Source organism: Bidens hawaiensis, unplaced genomic scaffold (assembly GCF_021521415.1).
Source record: "Bidens hawaiensis isolate Kalapana, Puna unplaced genomic scaffold, B.hawaiensis_p1.1 tig00030282_1, whole genome shotgun sequence".
Classification (NCBI taxonomy): Eukaryota; Viridiplantae; Streptophyta; class Magnoliopsida; order Asterales; family Asteraceae; genus Bidens; species Bidens hawaiensis.
Genome location: NW_027505178.1, coordinates 1 through 19,714, shown reverse-complemented (window position 1 = coordinate 19,714; position 19,714 = coordinate 1).

The window sequence follows — 19,714 nt, the reverse complement described above, 5'->3', positions numbered from 1 at the left end:
TTTAACCATGTGGTAGTGAGTTCCGGTCCCACGGATGGCGATGGATATTTTTGCAAGTTATTTTTGTTCAATAACTAGAACTGTCTTATTTCAACGCAAAACAACCTTTGTTGTTGTATAGTAGAGCATAACGATGGATATTTTTGCAAGTTATTTTTGTTCAATAACTAGAACTGTCTTATTTCAACGCAAAACAACCTTTGTTGTTGTATAGTAGAGCATAACGGCATTGTTCGGTATCACCAGTTTAGCATTAATCATGCATGCTAATGTGTGAACAGATGGAGAATCGATTCAAAGTTGTTTATATCAAGTTTAAGTGAAATTAAGCATGCGAACACTATTTTGACAAACAAGGCTTTGATATAACACCATACAACATGGCATCCCCGTTACGGTTCGTTTAAAACGTACAATATTGGAAAAATACACAAGACTCAAGTTTCGAACCCACAACCATCGTTATTGTTCATAACAAAAAGCACGTGGAGTTCATAATCTTGAAAAAAAAAACATAAACTTACAAGAAAACTTATATCTCTAAGACAAGCTCAAAACTTGTTTTGGATCGACTTCATGAGTTCCTCTGATGGCACAATTTTATTATCCTCGCGTAAACCAGTCACCATATCCTTAACCATCTCGATAATAAGATGAAATATACGTAACTTGACTAGACCACGTCTAGGTGGAAGCCTTCTGTTCGGCTTTTTCATGCCCGACTCTTTCGTCATGTGTGCTTTTTGTAACAAACTAATCAATGTGTTGAATGAAGATATTGTTAGTGTAATTATCACACACATACACACACAAACAAATATATATAGTGTCTTGAGTATTTTCTTAGAAGAGACGGGATGACGTCATGTACGATAAGTTGATAACTACTTACCTAACCAATACATGTGAATAATGTGATAATTGCAACATGAATAGAAGAAAAAGTCAAGTCACTTGAAATTGTCTACTAAAAAGAAACAAATAGTCACTTGATATCCAAATTGGTGATCCGGGTGGAGATTTCATATCCAAATGGGTCAAAAATTTGACCCGAGATGTTACCTTTGATAAGGACTTTGAATGGTCTACCATCCAAAATGTTTCCTATGAAAGGGACTTTGAAACATGAGTAACATGGGACCCCAGACAAACAAATGTCTGGTTCCTAAATACACGCTACCAAACCATAGTAAATCAAGACATGAATGATTTGATAATAGTACTTAGATCATTTTCTGTCTATTGATTAAGTTATTGAGTCTATTCACCGTGTCAAGATCCTCCAAATCGCAACCAACAATGATGAAATTGGGGTCCAGTCTTTAATAATGTGATAAACTAATTTCGTAGTTACAGTTATCGTTGTCGCGTATCATATACCTTCGTATAAGTAAGGGGGCGTTCATGACTGCTTATCAAAAATGGATTTGAGAAGAGATTGTCTATACAAACTTTTTATCTTATCGGATTATTTGTTAGTAAAATATGATCTTTTATATAAGTAGTTTAAGACTGGATTATTGCAAATTATTCATATTTTATGCTACCAAAGTACCAAGCAAAATGTCACAGACCAAATATTTGAAGGTCAAATTGCTTGGATTGTGCTTAATGTTTGGGTTGATGGGCTTGTCACAGACTTCATAGTCTCAACTGGAAAGGAAGCTCGCACGACGCAGGCATCGCTGGTAGCAAGTTGTTGTCGCTCTTCTGAAGAGTCCAATGCAGGAAGAAATCAACAGACCCTGATTATAAGCGGACACTTTGGTTGGCATTCGGGGGCCATGCGGAGTCTGATAAGAAATCTTAAATTGTGGATTTTATGTCAGAAAATAAAATAATAAGGTAGGATCATATATTTCCATTTAAAGAAGATTTGACAGCCATATTCTTTACAATTTTAGGACCGTTGCTACACAATCGAAAGGATTTTCAGCCATAATTAGTGATTACTTTTCTATTTTTAGTTGATAGTCTTCATGTATTTATTCTTTTGTTTTTCTTTGTAAAAGATGTACCAAAAAAGCAATACAAATAAATTAACAGTCCTTGATATCTCTTTCAAGATTTTATGGATGCAATGGGTTAGGTCACTTGTGAATTAGGATAATTTTTCGTAAAAATTGTTAACATCTAAAAGTTAAGAATTACCTAGAAATAGGTATAAGTGTATAACTCTTCAAAATCCTTGTATAAGCCTATCTAACTCATCCATGTGGGTTCACATAAAAAGTAAACAGTTAGCTTTTTATGTTTGATGTTCTGTCTCATAACATTTGTGTCAATTTTCTACTGTAAGTTCGTTTTTTATCCTTGAATCTCATAACATATGTGTCATTTTTCTATTATAAGGTCTTTTTGTTACTGCATAAATCTCGTATTCTTTTTCTTTAATGGTCAAAACAACTATTGTTGAATCAAAAAGACTATTCTTTTATCAAGACAAATGCATAGAATATTATCTTTATCCCAAATATTTACTGTTTTTTGTGGAGGACTTCACACTATTTTGAGACATGATCATATCAATTAGAATTTTGCTTGTACGTGTTATCACTATACATGTTCTAATGGGTCCATTTGTTGTCAAAGAACTTTGTCGAATTGTTCCTGATGTGACACTTGGATCTGATAACCCAATAAATTTAATACATCTAATTAATCTACTAATCAGTAAATATAACAATGCTTATACGTTATAAACATGTTATAATCATGATACGTGGTGTAAATGTGTAGTGACTTGAGGCTAAGCATGGTAAACTATCCGCTGAGCTTGGGTGACAGTCAAAATGGGATCAATATCAATTTGATCTAGAACAAATCGGGTTTTAATCAAAATGGACTCATACTGAAACAGTGGCGGAGCCATAAATTTTTTTCTATGGGTTTGAGATTTTTCGGTACTCTCATTTTTTCTGGCGTCAAAGTTTTCGGGCCCAGATAGGTCAGTTTACCTGGTACTAGCAGCTTTATCGGGGAATTTCTCATCTTAGTAGGAGCTTTCCAAAGAAATAGCTTAGTAGCCACATTAGCGGCGCTTGGGATGATTTTAGGCGCGGCGTATTCCCTTTGGCTATATAATCGTGTGGTTTCTGGGAATTTAAAACCGGATTTCCTCCATAAATTCTCCGATCTAAATGGTAGAGAAGTTTTCATCTTTTTACCTTTTCTTGTTGGAGTTGTTTGGATGGGTGTTTACCCCAAAGTGTTCCCGGACTGCATGCATACATCCGTAAGTAACTTAGTGCAACATGGAAAATTTCATTGAGAGGAATCAGCAAAGAAAAGAAAAGAAGGGTGTCAAGACATCTATATGACCAAGATAGCCATCTCACGAAGTGGATTCGAACCAATATCAAGCTACTTTCCTTTAGTAGATCTGTCATCTCTTTCTAATTCATTCACTTCAAGACTGGTTCTGAACGCCGCGTAACATCATCTTCAACCAACCTCCATCGTACCGGTGCGACCACTAAAGAATTGCTTATACACTAAACAGCTGCTTATACACGCTTACTAAAAGACTGACTTTTATTCATATTCAATTCATTAGCCCAGCGTGAAACTAAGAAAGATAGATGTGCCTAAGGCGTAAGCAAACTGTGCACGCTAAGAGAAGAGGAGAGATGTTCGCAATGACTACCACAAGAAAGCCGCCCCCTATCTCTAAAAGGGCCCGTCACTTCGTTCGTACCTTCTTGGCTTAGGCTTGCGACTTCACTTACTTTATGGCCTTGCCGCCTTTTTCTAGCAGAAGCTAAGCGCTTGAAAAGCGCGCTAAGAAAGGTTGCTTCTGTCGGCCTTGGTCGGGTCAGTCATTCGGTCAAATAAATAGAATGTATATCACTATTGTAACAAAAATAAATTGTCAACATTTAACAAATTCAGGTATCATAAATATAACCGTCCCCTATTTATAACGTTTGTTAGTAATTTTTATGGTATTTTTAAAGCTTTTTGTATTTTATAAAAAATATTCATTACTAAAAAAATTTTAACTAAATTTTTCATAATCAATGAGTTTCAATATTTTTTTAAAATGATACTTGGTTCGGTCGCCGAATAAGAATGGGTTCGCCCGTTAATCAGTACCTATAGGTTATTTATAAAACCGAAAAAGGTCGGGTCCGGCCGAACCCGATAGTGAGCATGTGGCTCTGCCACTGTACTAAAATGAGTAGTTTAGAAGAAAAAAATTGTCAAAATTGGTTCACTGTTGTATTTGTATAAGGGGACAACGATGATGTCACATGAACAGTACCGAGGGGCGGTCTTGGTGGTAGTGCCAATTATGATGGTACTGTTGGCGAATGGTGATGATTACAGTGGTGGAAGCCTGACGATGGTTGTGGTGGTTGCGATGATGGAGACTTGTATGTTACTCATAAGTTGTAACAATAGATCCAAATAAAATATGCAAATAATCTTTTAACAAATCAGTTTGAACTCATTTCATAAAAAAAATATGTTATAGCAAACTCCAAATAAAAATGTCTTGCAAGTCTTTTACTAATTAGTTCAAAAGAAAACGAATTTTAGTACTCTTTATGTCGTCACAACATTCTTCTTAGACTATGTGTTGTGGGTGATGGTTTGCTAATAAAATATAATGTTATGTCATTGCTACGTAGACAGTGGCACTAACTAACTAACCTATCAAACACCCGTAATAGTTTAACCGAAACGCAATCCCACACATTAGAGCCAATTGTCTCGTTAAATTGCCGACGCTAAAGAGGCATTCATGTGTTTGGAGCACCCACTTAAAATATAGATAATCTAAAAGAGGCATTCATGTGTTTGGAGCACCCACTTACCCTATATGTAATGGTGGCAGAAAGTGGCGTCCCACCATTGTTTTAGTGAGATGAGTTTTCCACTTTCAAACACTTTTGTCTCTTGGTGTGTACTTTATAGCATAACTAGGTTTTAGCTCCTCTGTTACAGGGTTTTATTTAGGTTTTTATTTTTAATCGTTTTGCTATTTTTATATTTTGTAATGATTTGTTTTATTTTTGAGTTAAGTGTCATTTTGGTACCTGTGGTTTGATCAACTATACAACTTTAGTACCTATATTTTATTTTATGCAAATGACTACTCCAGTTTCAAAAAACTTGCATTTTTAGTACTTTTTTTTAACTCCGTCTATTTTATCAGTTAAGTCAAGGGTACTTTGGTAATTTTTTAATGCCTTCCCCCAATCCCCCCTTTTAAATGCCGGCGACATTCACCCCCACCGGAAGTCCACGGCCGGAAACTACTTTAGTTTGTCAGCGAATGCACCAGGTTTGCTGGAAATGTTCGTGAACTCCATCGTCGTCGTCGCTTCGTACCGAACCATCATAAGCCTAATCCGTCGCTGCTCGTTCTTCCAAGGTCACCGATGATGGCGGTTAGGAAGGTTGATGCCTGCTGCCATATCTCCGGCAGTAGCAACAGCGTCTACGACAATCTGGTTCAATTGATGGCGATGACGATGACGATGGCGATGACTATAGCGGCTAGGGTTCCACCACAGTATCCGACAATGGTGGAGAAGAACGAGTAGCAACGGATTAGGCTTATGATGGTTCAGTACGAAGCGACGACGACGATGGAGCTCACGAACATTTCCGGCAAACCTGGTGCATTCGCTGATGAACTGAAGTAGTTTCCGGCCGTGGACTTCCAGTGGGGGTGAATGGCGCCGACATTTAAAAGGGGGGATTGGGGGAAGGCATTTAAAAGAAAAGGAAAAATTAAGAAAATTACAAAATTATCAAAGTACCCTTGACTTAACTGATAAAATAGACGGAGTTAAAAAAAGTACTAAAACGCAAGTTTTTTGAACTGGGGTAGTCATTTGCATAAAATAAAATATAGGTACTAAAGTTGCATAGTTGGTCAAACCACATGTATCAACATGGCACTTAACTCTTTATTTTTTAACTTAGCTTTGTTTTAATTTAATACGTATATAGTTGTTTGTTACGTTAGTTATATTTATTTAACGTTAGGGCTCTTTCAATTGAGATGTGTAGATTTCTTAGATTTTTAACGAGCCAACATAAACGAACACGAATATGCTGATTTTTTTTAATGAACAAACATGAACACAAAAATTTGTCTTATAAAAAATGGGTGGTTAATGTAGGTTACGATGGTGGTTGATGTATGAGAGGGAAGGTTGAAGATGGTGAGTGGTAATCATAAGTAAACCGGTGATGGAGAGGATAGACCGGCGACAGTGAATATGTAGATGAGAGAAATCATATTAAGGTTTGATGTTAAAATGGTTTCACGAATAAATGAGATCTTATAACCCGTTTAAGGGTCATCCGGGTTTGGTGAGACCCATGCTCCGTAAAAATTATTGTTTGATGATTAAGGGGTTTCACAAATAATTAAGATGCTATAAGAATTATCCGGGTTTGGTGAGACCCATGACCCGCGAAAATTATTGTTTGATGATGAAAGGTTTTATAAAAAAATGAGATGTTATAACCCGTTTAAGGATTATCCGGGTTTTGTAAGACCCATACCCACGAATTCGGATCGAATACATAAAAAGCCACCATTCAGGAATGAAGTAATCTGATGACCCGAGAGGGGGTGAGGAGCAACCACATCACGACATATAGGATTTTTATGTAGGCAATTATATATATAGATAGATATTTACACACTATGTTGTAGCACACATACGACAAAAGTTAGAACACAAAAGTAAATACTCCCTCTGTCCCATTATAAGTGTCCATATTTCCTTTGTTATTTGTCCCATTACAAATGTCCACTTTCAAAATTTTTTAGCAAATTTCCAAATTTACCCTTAATCACACAAAACTAGGATTAAAAACAATATTGATGGACCCAATTTCCAAGGGTATTATTGTCATTTAGTAAGTAAAAAAAGTAATCATTCAATCCATCTTAAACTTTGTGTTTTTCAAACTAAGACACTTCGAATGGGACGGAGGGAGTATATATTGAGGAAAGTGAATACAGTGTTGTTAGAAGCCTAACCTTACATGTTAAACTCATTAAAATGACGCATTTTTTTATTAACTCATTAAAACGACGCCTTTTTTTTTATTAAAAACTACATTAAATTCCACTTTAAAAAATATCCTAACAACTGAGAAAAAGAAAAACCCTAAAACTGAAAAGAAAACACCATGTTACTCCCTGCACATCGCCAGTTCCTTCATCTCCTATTAGTTTTATGTTTTTTTTGCAAAACGAACTTCATTTATATTGCATATATAACCCCACATGGATAAAGAATTGGGAGTCTGTATCTTGGTAGAAAGAATTGCAATTACTCCAAAGAAATATAAGGGTTTTTTTAATCAAAAGTGGAGTATAAAACCATACTAAAGAACGATTAACTCAAGAACAGATTAAGATCAGTTAATCACTTTCTAATCAAAATGTGGATAGATTACCGAGAGGTGACGACGAAGAAGGATGAACTATGAAGGAATCAGTTTTAGGTTTTTTCCTTTTCAGTTGTCTGATGGGTTTGGCGTGTAAGGTTGCGCGTCTAACAGCATCGTATTCACTTTCCCCATATATATTTTTAGTGTTTAGTTCAGGTACCATAACGAACCTAACCTAGCTATACTGATCAAGGCTGCGTCAACTCACCGCTTAGGCCAAAGTTTTACCAACGTCAGGGCTTTACAGATCGAATAAACGTCGTTTTAAACATGTTATTTATTGTATTATAAGTAATACGAATAATGCTATTTATTTTTTGGATTTAGTGTTGATAACGAACGTAACTAATACCGACCGAATTCGTGTCAGGTGTTTAGAAGCAATGTTGTAAACTCCCGAGTAGGCGGCCGAGTACTCCCCGATTACTCTCCGCCTAGATCGAGTACTCCCCGCCTCGGCCGAGTACTCCTTAGGTATTTTCCGATTAATCCCTGACTACTCCGAGTACTCGCAACTCCCCAGTTGACCGCCTAGGGCCGCCTAACGACTTTTACAACCTTGTTTATAAGTTTTTTCGTTTGAACTTAGTGCCTTAAAAACTTAACCGAATCCAACCAAAATCGCGTTGTGGCGCCACCGTAACACAACGGGTTCATTGCCTAGTTTGATTTAAAACTATTGAATAAATCGCTACAGGAGGTCCCATTTTATAATGCAAAATGGAAGGAAAAGGATAAATAGAGAAATGTGTTGTATTACTGAAAAAAAGAGAAAAAAGTTCTCTAAATTTAATAGAAGTGTTAGTCATGCCACATAGTGCAAGATTAATATTGTGACAATCAGGTAGAGTATAAAAAGCCCTAGAATGTGCATCTAAAAATTATTTTTAATTTCCTTTCTTGTTTGATCAATTTCGGGAGCCTTGCCCGCTCATAACATAATGCCAAAGCCAAGATACTTTAATTTCCCTTATGTAATATCAAAGAATCATCTAGTACCATGCGTTTTAAGTTCTCTAACTTGGACTTAATCTAGATTAAACCTATTGTTAGTGTGGACTATTGGGCTTAAACCTTTGTTAGTTAACTGGCCGAGTATTTAAAAATTAACTAGGTATAGAGGTAGGGTAAGGAAAAGATCCTTGACCCACCTAAATAGACCCGCAGGTCACTCATTGGCTCAAACTCGATAACTAGACGAGCTTTATTTTAGACTCGGGCCTGGCTCAAGCTTGAAAAAACTTGACACTTTTTTAATTATGTATTGATCTAAGCTCGTGAGCAGCTTTGCTTGTTTGCATCCCTAGTCAAAGTTGAATCCAACTCGACTGAACAGGAGTATAAGACAGAAACGTAAACAAATGGTTATCAATATGACACGGTTGAAACCAAAAGATCGTTAATGAAAAGCTTCAGAAGTCGATATATTAAAGAAATAAGTTCAGTGTCCAACAAACCCAGTCAGTGAGTCACACCCTAGATTTCGTCTTATAAATGATTAAAAAGGAGAGCCAAATGGTCAAAAGAATGAAAACAAATAAGATAAACCTGTAAATCAAACTCTAAATAAATAAAAAGATCGACAAGATTTCCTCCTTTTTAGCTTTGGTGCCTATTCTTTTTCGACACCATTCAAACTCACGAAATATGACATCCCATCGTACCACCAAACACGCTACCCATTCACATTACCTCACCGGTGTCACACCCCAACCTAAGACGGAAATATCGGGGCGTGAGCATGATTGCTTATAGCTCGAGGTAACTATCATGCAATAATTGTGGCAATATATAATAATTAATTTTATTCCAAATAAAACAAAATATCCAAATATAGCAAATAAATCCAAAACAAATAATCCATGACAAAATAGAAATAATCCAAATTATAACTTAAATAAAGTGTTTCTTGAAATAGCTTAGGGTCTCAATCTAACAGTCCAATACTCCAAGTCTTCAGTTTAAACGATAACCTGCATATACGTAGAAAATACAATAGTTTTGTCAACAAATATGTTGAGTGAGCAAGTCATTAAGTTTTGCAATAATATATAATACGAAAAGTAGCAAAACGTAAGTAAAGAGGTAAACAAACCAAACTAATGAGCAAATAAGTGTCAAGTGAACCATTGCTAAGCGAATCGGGCGCCGGTTAAAACTAGACGGTCGTATGATCATACTATAATGAGAACATGGTGGACCTCTCCGAATGCGCAAAGTAAACAAGTAATCAATTAGCAATTTAAGTCTAGCAATTCACACACAATACAACGTTTGCTAATGATTAAGATATGTATAATATAAATACTTTAAGTACGTATACGCCCCCAAAACGTTTGACAATATGTGAAAACGGGGGAATGACAAAACTCACCTTAAGATAAGTGAGTTAATATGATATTAAGAAATAAACAACGAGTTTTCCGATTAACGCGCCGAACGAAGATAATCAACAGAACCTGAAACTTAACGGTATGAAAGTATAAGTAAAAGCGAAACTATTGCCGCTGGAATCAATCCAAACGGATAAGTATAACTCGAGTTATGTCGATTTTAATAGTTAAACGAGTTGAGTCTGACTAGAATCCGAACTTCGAGTCGGGAGTCGGGTTTTGGTCAAAACCCTTAAAATTTAATTACGAGAAGAAAAGTCTTCTGGACCGAACATTGAATCCGACCAGAAGTATGAGAAAACGAGAAGTTAAACAGACTGACTATTTTACCCTTTTTCGGGTTTTAGAGCAATTGACCAGTCAATCTCAGAAATTGATTGAGGGTTATCGACTAGGGAATGTTGATGAACGAAAACTCAGTTTACAACTTACCCGGAATGTGCACGAATGATGAGATATATCGAGTCAAAGGTCCTAAATCTTGCAACTCAACCGAATAATAACGAATCTTCAACGAAACACCATAAACCGAAGAGAATTGAGAGAGGCAGAGAGTGTGGATGGCTGGAAGATGAAGATTAGGGTTTAGGTAAAGTTGTGGCAGGTGATTTAAGGTTAGTTTATATAGCAAAATCTAAACCGAGCCAATTATAGTCGTTTTGGCCCGTTAAGCAAGAAATTACGTAATTTAATGAAAGAATCACAGCATATATCATAAAGATCTGACCTTGGTGAATAAGAAACGAGGTATAACATGTATATCAGTTATAAAACGATTCCTTGGCCCTTAATTCTTGCGATTCATGCCGAAAATAACCGATTTTATGCCAAAAACGAACTAAGGAAACAATATAAACGAGCTGACTATGCAGCTATCCCACCGCGTCACGTGAAGGCGGGCCTAGGGCCTTCGCGCAGCACTCCGGCGACCAGCAGGGGCAGCTTTCATGTATTGACAGTTTTGGTCCCTCTAGTTTGAACATTGATCATTTTATGAATTATTTTGGATATATCTATACTATATAATAAATAAAGGTTTCTTAATGCCACATGGTATTACACAAGATAGTTTCTTGAAATATTTTCCCACCTCTCTCTCTTATTAAATGCATTCTCGTTCTTATTAATAGTTTATATTTATCTTTTTTTTTTCTTTTAAATCTATTATTTGTTCTTTTTAATAATTACTTTTTGATTTAAAAACTTTAATACCAACAAAAATACATTATTTAGTTTTATATAATATATTGCATTGTTTGAAAGCAAAAACAAAACAAACTATTAATTTTGATAGGAAAATTGGTTTTTATTGGTCCCAACTATTTCATTTTTTTCGGCGCTGGTCTCAACTTTCATTTTGGCTGGCAACGGTCCCAACTTTAATATTTGTTTCTTCCACCAGTCCGCGACTGACGGAGCACTAACTTCGTTATGTTTTTTCTTACGTGTCAATCTGAGTTGTCAAAAAACATCTTACGTGGCAACCACCGTGGATTATTGTATATAATAATACAGGTTCATCCATAATTCTGCAAACCCTAGAAATCCAATTGATTAATCCAATCCATGTTTGTTAAAATTAAGTTAGGGTTTTTGATTAGTGGATTAAAATGATTCAAAACCATGTTTAAATTACCTCGAATGATGCCGGGAAAGGGGTGAACGAAGTTGGCCGAAGCTCCGAGCTTGGAGGAAGGATTATGGGGTTAAAGAGGATATATCAGTGAGATTTGAGAGGATGAGAAAGTTTATCTTGGTGTGTGGGTTCTATTTATACTAGTAATTGCGATGAAATTCATTAATCAGTGTTAATTGCGTATGGCCGATTTTCCGGTGAAGGTTACGGGAATTAGTTCGACGGTTAAAGCGTTAAAATATAATTAGAATGTTAATTATTGTTGTTTATTGCCGTCTAACTACGTTATTCTAAATTAACGGGTCAAGAACGGTTGAAATGGGGGTGTTTTTTGGTGGTCGGAGCCTGACGCCGTTGCCGGCGGCGGCACGCCGGGAATACGGGCTACCGGGGGGGTTGGGTTATTTTCTATTAATTTAATATATTTCAAATTTATAATTTCAGTTTAGACCCTAAAGTTTGAGGTTATATTAACTATAAATCAATAATCCACGATGGCTGCCACGTAAGATGTTTTTTGACAACTTAGATTGACACGTAAGCAAAAACATAACGGAGTTAGTGCTCTGTCAGTCGCGGACTGGTGGAAGAAACGAATATTAAATTTGGGACCGTTGCCAGCCAAAATGAAAGTTGGGACCATCGCCGACAAAAATGAAATAGTTGGGACCAATAAAAACCAATTTTCCATTTTGATATGATGGTTAAAATTACAAATATTGTATGAAAAAAAATAGAGATTTATGAATTTTTAATAATTTTTTATTTCAACAAAAAAATATATTATATCTTAATATCTTTTGAACATATTTTTATATCACATTATTATTTAAATAAATTTACTTATTATAACACATGTTCTACACGGGTCTTAATGTCATATGTTATTACACATGAGTGGTCATTACAAATTTTTCCACCTGTCTCTCATATTAAATTTATATTTATTTTTCTTATTAATAGTTTCATGTTTTATTCTTTTTTCTATTTGATATGTCATTTTCTCTTTTGAGAATTATTTTCTGGTTAAAAAAATTTAATACCAACATAAATATATTATTTAGTTATATATATATATATATATATATATATATTTTATTAGTTATTAACATTAAGCTTTTATCAGTAATGAATTTTCATGTTGATTTAGATAAAATAATTAATTTCAAATTTAAAAGAAAGAAATTTTAACTTTATGTTTGTTTTGCAGTGAAGATTAATAAAAGCTAAGGCCAATCGCTTTAGATGGTTTGTTTGTTTTTTTGACAACCTGTTTTAACACATGGTCAGTTATGTGTTCCGTTATCTAGAGTTGAAACAAAAAACAAACTACTAATTTTAATAAAAAGGATAAAGTTATAAATTAAATTACAAATATTGTATACAAAGAAATATTTAGAGATTTATGAAGTTTCAACTTTTTATTTCCATGTGATGTATTGTGTAATTTGTTTTATCATATATTATAGTTTTTTATATGTTAAACATATTTTTTATATTTCACATTGTGTTATTATTTAAATAAATTTATTTTTTTTAACCCGTGTTCTACACGGGTACCTAACCTAGTTTAGAAATATACAATAATTAAAACATGGAGGGTTAGATGTGAACATAAGGAAACTTAATAACTCATAATGCAAGGTTTTATAAATTATTAAGATCCGAATAACGCTCAGACAATGATAAACAAATATGATAAAAACCGAATTGTTACAACCGGATTCACTCTCGAGCCCAGCCCAGCCCATCAACACACACGAGCCAGCTCGGCTATGAAAATCAGTGGTTGATCCTATTCACATTACATCTTGTACAAAATTTTTGGATCTTGAACACATAATAAAGGTGAGCTAGAGGAGCTTGAACAACAATTTGAATGATCCAGACTCAATACATATACATTTATTTTGATTTTGTTCAGTCTATCCTAATAACATTTTCAGTCCTAGCCTAAACTAATACAACTCGATCGACTAAGAATATATGACTGAGAGTTACCACTCATTATAGTCTAGTCTTCACTTTGAATATTTCTTAGTAACCGATTTTGAATTCGGACCGGTTCATAACATACACATCAATGTATTATTTTTCTAATATATTTACGAATGGATGGATAATTACAACGATTTGGAATTTTGGACACAACAATGTTTTGATATATTTGTACGACGCTAATGTTTGGCCATATTATTTTACATTCTATGACTATAGAATATGTGAACATATTCTAAGTGATCAATTTTTATTCACAGAATGCGGATCACCTCTTCTTCAACCCTGTTCTGAACATAACTTCCACCTCTAAAGGATCGTTCGACAGAAGATATAAAGTGTTTATTAAGATCAACTAAGCTTAGGTCTAAGAAATCGATTAATTGATGGGTTGGGGCTTGAATTGGGGTTTTATCAATTAATCACTAAATTAAAGAATTAAAGTCCAATCTTAGAGAATAAGTTAGGGTTTATCATTAGTAATGCTGGTAATTAAGTTATCTTAAAGAACAATCCAGTAATTAATCAAATTAGAAGAGTTTAGAGGGTCAACATCGAGACAAACGAACAAACTAGCTTGCCAATTTGATGTCTGCTATGCACCATGCGTAGGACTAATTTGGGTCCTATGCGCTACGCGTAGAGATGGAATGTCTGACTCTCACAACTTGTCACTTTTAGTCCCTGAACTTCTATTAATGATATTTTAAGCCAAAATAAGCGATTTTAAGGGGTTATTTGGCATGTTTAGATGACATATTAATATAGAATGAATTTAATACCAATAATTACTAAATAAATGCATGTTTTTATTGATGATGAAATATCTTAATATAATCCAAATCGGGTAAAAGAAAAAACAAAAACATGTATAGAAATTGACGAATGCTACATTACTGTCTACTTCTTCCATTTCAATCATGTGCAGAGTTTCAGCTATTCCTACAGTTGAAATTTCATAATGAGTTAGATATTCCTTATTACCACTTATTGTTCCTGGGTAATGAAAGTTTTTGGGCGTATATTTACCATAAGCATTGGAAAAAAATAGGGATCTTGAATTGCTGGGAAGTTAAGGTATTCAATATTCATGAGAGTATACACCTGGATATGTTGTCATTTCTTCTTATATAGGCATAGCTGGTTCCTTAGACCTACTTGGTCCTGCTTCATTTGTGTACTGACTTGGAATGAACGGATCTAGTTGGGATTACGAGATTAGCGTCGTTTGAATCAGAATCCTCCTCCATTGTTGCTTGAGGTGAATCCTCATCACTTGACAGAGCAATCGGTAATCGTATTGTTTATATGCAGCCCTTTTCCTTTCCAGATGGTAAATGAATTGATTCTAAATTGATTCTTCTTGGCTAAAATAACTATTGCTGTCATACATCTACATGTGGTTAGATTAGGGATAGGAATAATTTTATATCTTATCCATATGGTTAAAACTTATTCGTAATGTTAAAACTTCCAATGGTTAAAGCGTGGATACTTTAAATTAAGTACTTAATTCACTAAAACCGATTGCTCTTGTCACATCCAGCCTTGGGGGACTAGACGTATGTTCAATAGTTGGTGCTGCTTTTGTAAATATATCAGAGTTGCGTTATGTTTAGCGGAAGTCTTTTTAATAAAATATTATTTTATAAAATACCGGTTTAAAATACCCATTCAATATTACAAAGTGTGTCTATGAAATTATAATTTACATTATTTATGATTTCAAACATTTGAGCCAACATATAACGTTGAGGCGGACCGTCTCATAATTCAGATACGCCAAATGACTTTTAAACCTTGATACGTGCCGTCTAAAGTGGTTAGACAGTCCATTTAACCAACTTAATTTTGGGCTATTTTCATTCTTAACTCAAAAGTTAAACTTTGGGTTAGTTACCATTTGGGTTCTTGACTTATAAAATATCAATAATCCATGAACTTGTTTTTAGCGTGTTCTTAAAAAAAGGATCCTCTCCGATACCCCAACACACACATATATATATATATATATATATATATATATCACACAAACCCTAACATAATCACCAACCGACGCTTTCTTTCTCGGCCGCACCGTTCAGACGAAAAGGAAGGTAAGGCTTTTCTTGTTGTTATTATTATTATTATTATTATTTGTGGATGTTGGTGATATAATTTTTCCAATTTTTTTAAGATTAAGGGAGGATTGTGCAATGGCTGAAGCAGAAGGACGACGAGAGGACTGGGCGAAGTTTGAGAAATGGATGGGAGACTACCACAAAGTTTATAAAGACGCAAACGAAACGGAACAACGATTCAAGGCCTTTCAAGAAACACTCCGTTCAATAGAGTCTCAAGCTCACTTACCAGAATTTCGCCAGGTTTATGGTTTCAACGGATTTTCAGACCTGACCAATGAAGACTTCCAAAGAGACTTCCTTCGACTACCTGTTGGTTATGTCCCTTATGATAGTGACTTCGACGACCAGGAGAAGAAAGTAGTGACGACGAGGAGGAGACCGGTGAAAAACGTCCTCGTAAGTTTTTACCCATTCAAAATGATATCTTTGATTCAACAATGCTTTGATGATGATGATGATGACGACGACAATAACAATAACAATAACAATAACAATAACAATAACAATAACAATAATAATAATAATAATAATAATAATGCTGTCAGGGGATGAAGAGAATGAAAAAGATACCAAAGAGATGGAGAATGCTTTCCAACGCCAAGGAGTTTGAGTCGGTAAGTTAGTTCTTACTCACCATTCAAAATGACATCTTCTTCGATTCAGTAATGGTATGTTTTCTTATATGCGCATGTTGTACATCAAAGTCTGGTATGCAAGTTAACTAAAAAGCATTTGCAAATACGTGTTTTCGGTTGCCTCCAGGGGGAACTTAGTCCTGGGCCCCCTGTTTTTTTTACGCAGGGGTGTAAATTTACCTGTTTTCGACCGAAAATTTTTATACGTAGTGTTTTCGACTTAAAATTTGAGGCCGGCCCACCGCGTTTATGAATTTTTAATACATTTTGAGTCTGGCCCCCTCGACGAACTCGTCCAAGCTTCGCCACTGGTTGCCTCTATTAACTCAGTGTTTATAACATCACATCTTGATATACTGCAATAATGTTTTAAACCCAACCGAAATCTGTACAGCAGTATTTTAACCCCAAAGTGCGCAGGCAGCATTTTAATCCAAATCTATGCAGCAGAATTTTTACCCATAGTTGCTTTTGGCACTCAAAATATATATATATATATATATATATATATATATTATATTATATTACATTTCCTTTGTGTATTAATTAGAATGGTGATCATTTGGAACAAAAAAAATAAAGTATCGTTTATTCATATAATAATTCTTTTTGTTTAATGCAGAAAGCTTTCCCCTTGGAAGATATTGCAACTTGGCTTCAACTGTAATGTTCTCTTCCGCAGACTTCTTGTTTGCTTTTATTACTTGATTCCAAAATTTGAGAAAAACAAAAACTTTGGTATGTGGATATTTGGTAGAATTCAGTTGACTAATGTCGTCTAGCTTCCTTTCAATGACATTATTATGCTATGCTATATGTTAATTTAGTATGAACTGAGAAGCTGTTTGGATGTCCCCACAACCATAGATATCTCAGCTTAAGTTAAAGCATTATTAATGTTAATGCATTAAAAAGTTTGTTTTCACTGTTATTGTTTGGCATCTGTCTGTCACAATCGCTAAACAAAAACGTTTCACATTCAGCATACAAACTAACTTTGACATCAAAACCACTACCAACACTTAGATTACCACGTTCTACGTTGCTCTTGGACCATTAGGCCTCTGCATCCTGTAAGTAAACCCTTTTCACATTCGTCGGGACTGATCTCACATATATCAAAGGAACGGGATTCACAATTTGCTCCCACTGGTTTTACGACTTAAGGTTTGTTCGTTTTTGCAATTGCAGTTGATAATCATAAGTTTTTATTCTTTCTTTTCTTGGTATTAAAACTTGAAATGCCTCGGTGCACGTTTGTGTCAAATTTAGGGTCTGTATGAGGCTGATATGTTAATACACCGAAAGGGTGAAAGAGCTCATGAATAATTTGCTTGATGAGTAGATTGAAATGTTAACTATAGGGAAAAAATGCCTTTTGTTTGTCAATTTACCTTCGAATTTCTTAAAGAACCAAAATTTGTCAAACACTCAAGAGACTTTTGATTATTCGATTGTTACAACTTCAAACAACAAAATCACATTGAAGCACTAGATCCTGCAACCCATTTTGCTACAATCGATTGTTTGTTGCTACAATTGATTATTCTCAACATCTATGACCCTACGACAGTTGCATTAGATACATGCTATATCAGTCTCGATATCATCTTTAAAAAAAAATTTCAGCATGGTCAGAACCACACCCCAAGCCATGGCGAACACTTTCGTAAAATACCCATCTACACTTCCATCGGTCAAGACCATCTCAAAAGCCTTTGCGTTAAAATCCAGGAACCAGCCAAGGCTGCCTACATACAAAGTTGGACTCGTAGGACCCGATGGTCAAGAAAATGAGTTAAACTCTTGACTCGGCTGAGAATGCTGGAGTCGGGCTGGGCTGCCTTACACTTGCAGGGAAGCTACATGCTCGACATGTGCTGGAAAGATAATTTTGGGCGGTGTTGACAGGTCAGGCGGGTCGTTTCTTGATGACAATTAAATGAAAGAGGGATGCTTGTTGATTTTTGTTTCTTACCCGACTTCTGATTGTGTTATAAACACTCATAAAGAAGGTGATCTTTTCTGGGTTTGATGTGTTTTGAGGACATGTTGGTGGTTATTGTGTTACAAAATTATCAGGTTTGTTTTTTTGTTTAATTGATTGATTTTGGATTATAGGTCGGGTAGTTAATTTTGATTTCAACTTTCAAGATTTCAATTAAACATTGATTTTCTTGTTCTTGAATTACTTGGTACGCAATTTATGTTAATGGATCGGGACTTTCGTATATATATATTTGGTATGTGCATCGAATTGGAACTTTGGCAAAGGGTATAATTTTTTAAAAATCAATATATCCTTGTTTGCGTTCTGTTTTGTGATTTAATGTATAAGCATTTTCAAATATGCACATATAACTATGGATTTTTCTATGAAAGTATTTTTCAATCATACAAATTGTTCTTATGGATTTTCCCATGAAAATAATTATAGATAAAACAACCAGTATAACAAATTTGACTCATGATGTGGTGATGTATTTATCCACCATTGGATCTTATATTAAATGTTATTATTTTATAAAATCCACATTAAATCATGGATATTGTGTAAAAGTTAAATTACATAAGTCATGAATGATTAACTTTGAAATGCTACTATGATGTATATTATTAAAACTAGTTGTATTGTGTTTCAATAACTTTTGATGAATAATTTATTGGTTCTTCTTTTGATGGAATGGGATATATCATAATTAATAAAACTATGTTTTGTATGATGGTTTTATCCATCAAAGTTCTAGGAGTTGGTTTAGGAACATAGAGAATTTATTGTTTTGAAACTCTGATCAAGCAGTGTTTTGATTTGCTTATTATTTTGAAAATTCTCTGAAAAAATTCAACTTTGTTATTTTAAACATCAAATTTGATTTTGGTGTCGGTACAGTATTGCACAAGAAGGGTTATTGTTTGTGGAATAATAGAAGCAATTGTTCTGTTTTCAATGAGTTTCCATTCGAATTTGGGTTCAAATTTTACTGTACTATGTTCGAATTTTATGGGGATATCATAATTTTCTGTTTGAATTTTGTCACGTTTTATTCAATTGAAATTGATGGTGTTTGGAGAATCGGTCCGTGACATGTCTAGCAAGTTTGTTAAATTAGAAAAGTTTGGCCGGTAATAATAATGCCAAAAAGAAGCCGAAGTTGTCTTGTTGGAGATGTGGTAAACCGAGTCCAAGTGCGAAAGATCCAAATGCTACACAAGGGACACTTTATTAATTCTAGTTTAAGTTTAACAAAACCTATGAGTTTTATAGTTGGTTCAATCTTTCATTCAAAACATGTTAAATTTTTTAAAACAGAAAAACTAGATTTGATTCAAAGAAACAAATTTATATTTTATAATTTGAATGAAATAAAAATATTAGTTAAATATTTGTTCAGATGGTACGCATGGGTTGATGGGTCACGGACAGGGTAATAATCAACCCACTAGAAGTATACAAATTGTGAAAATCCTTTGGGGCGTTTAATAAACAAAACTCAGTCTTCAGGT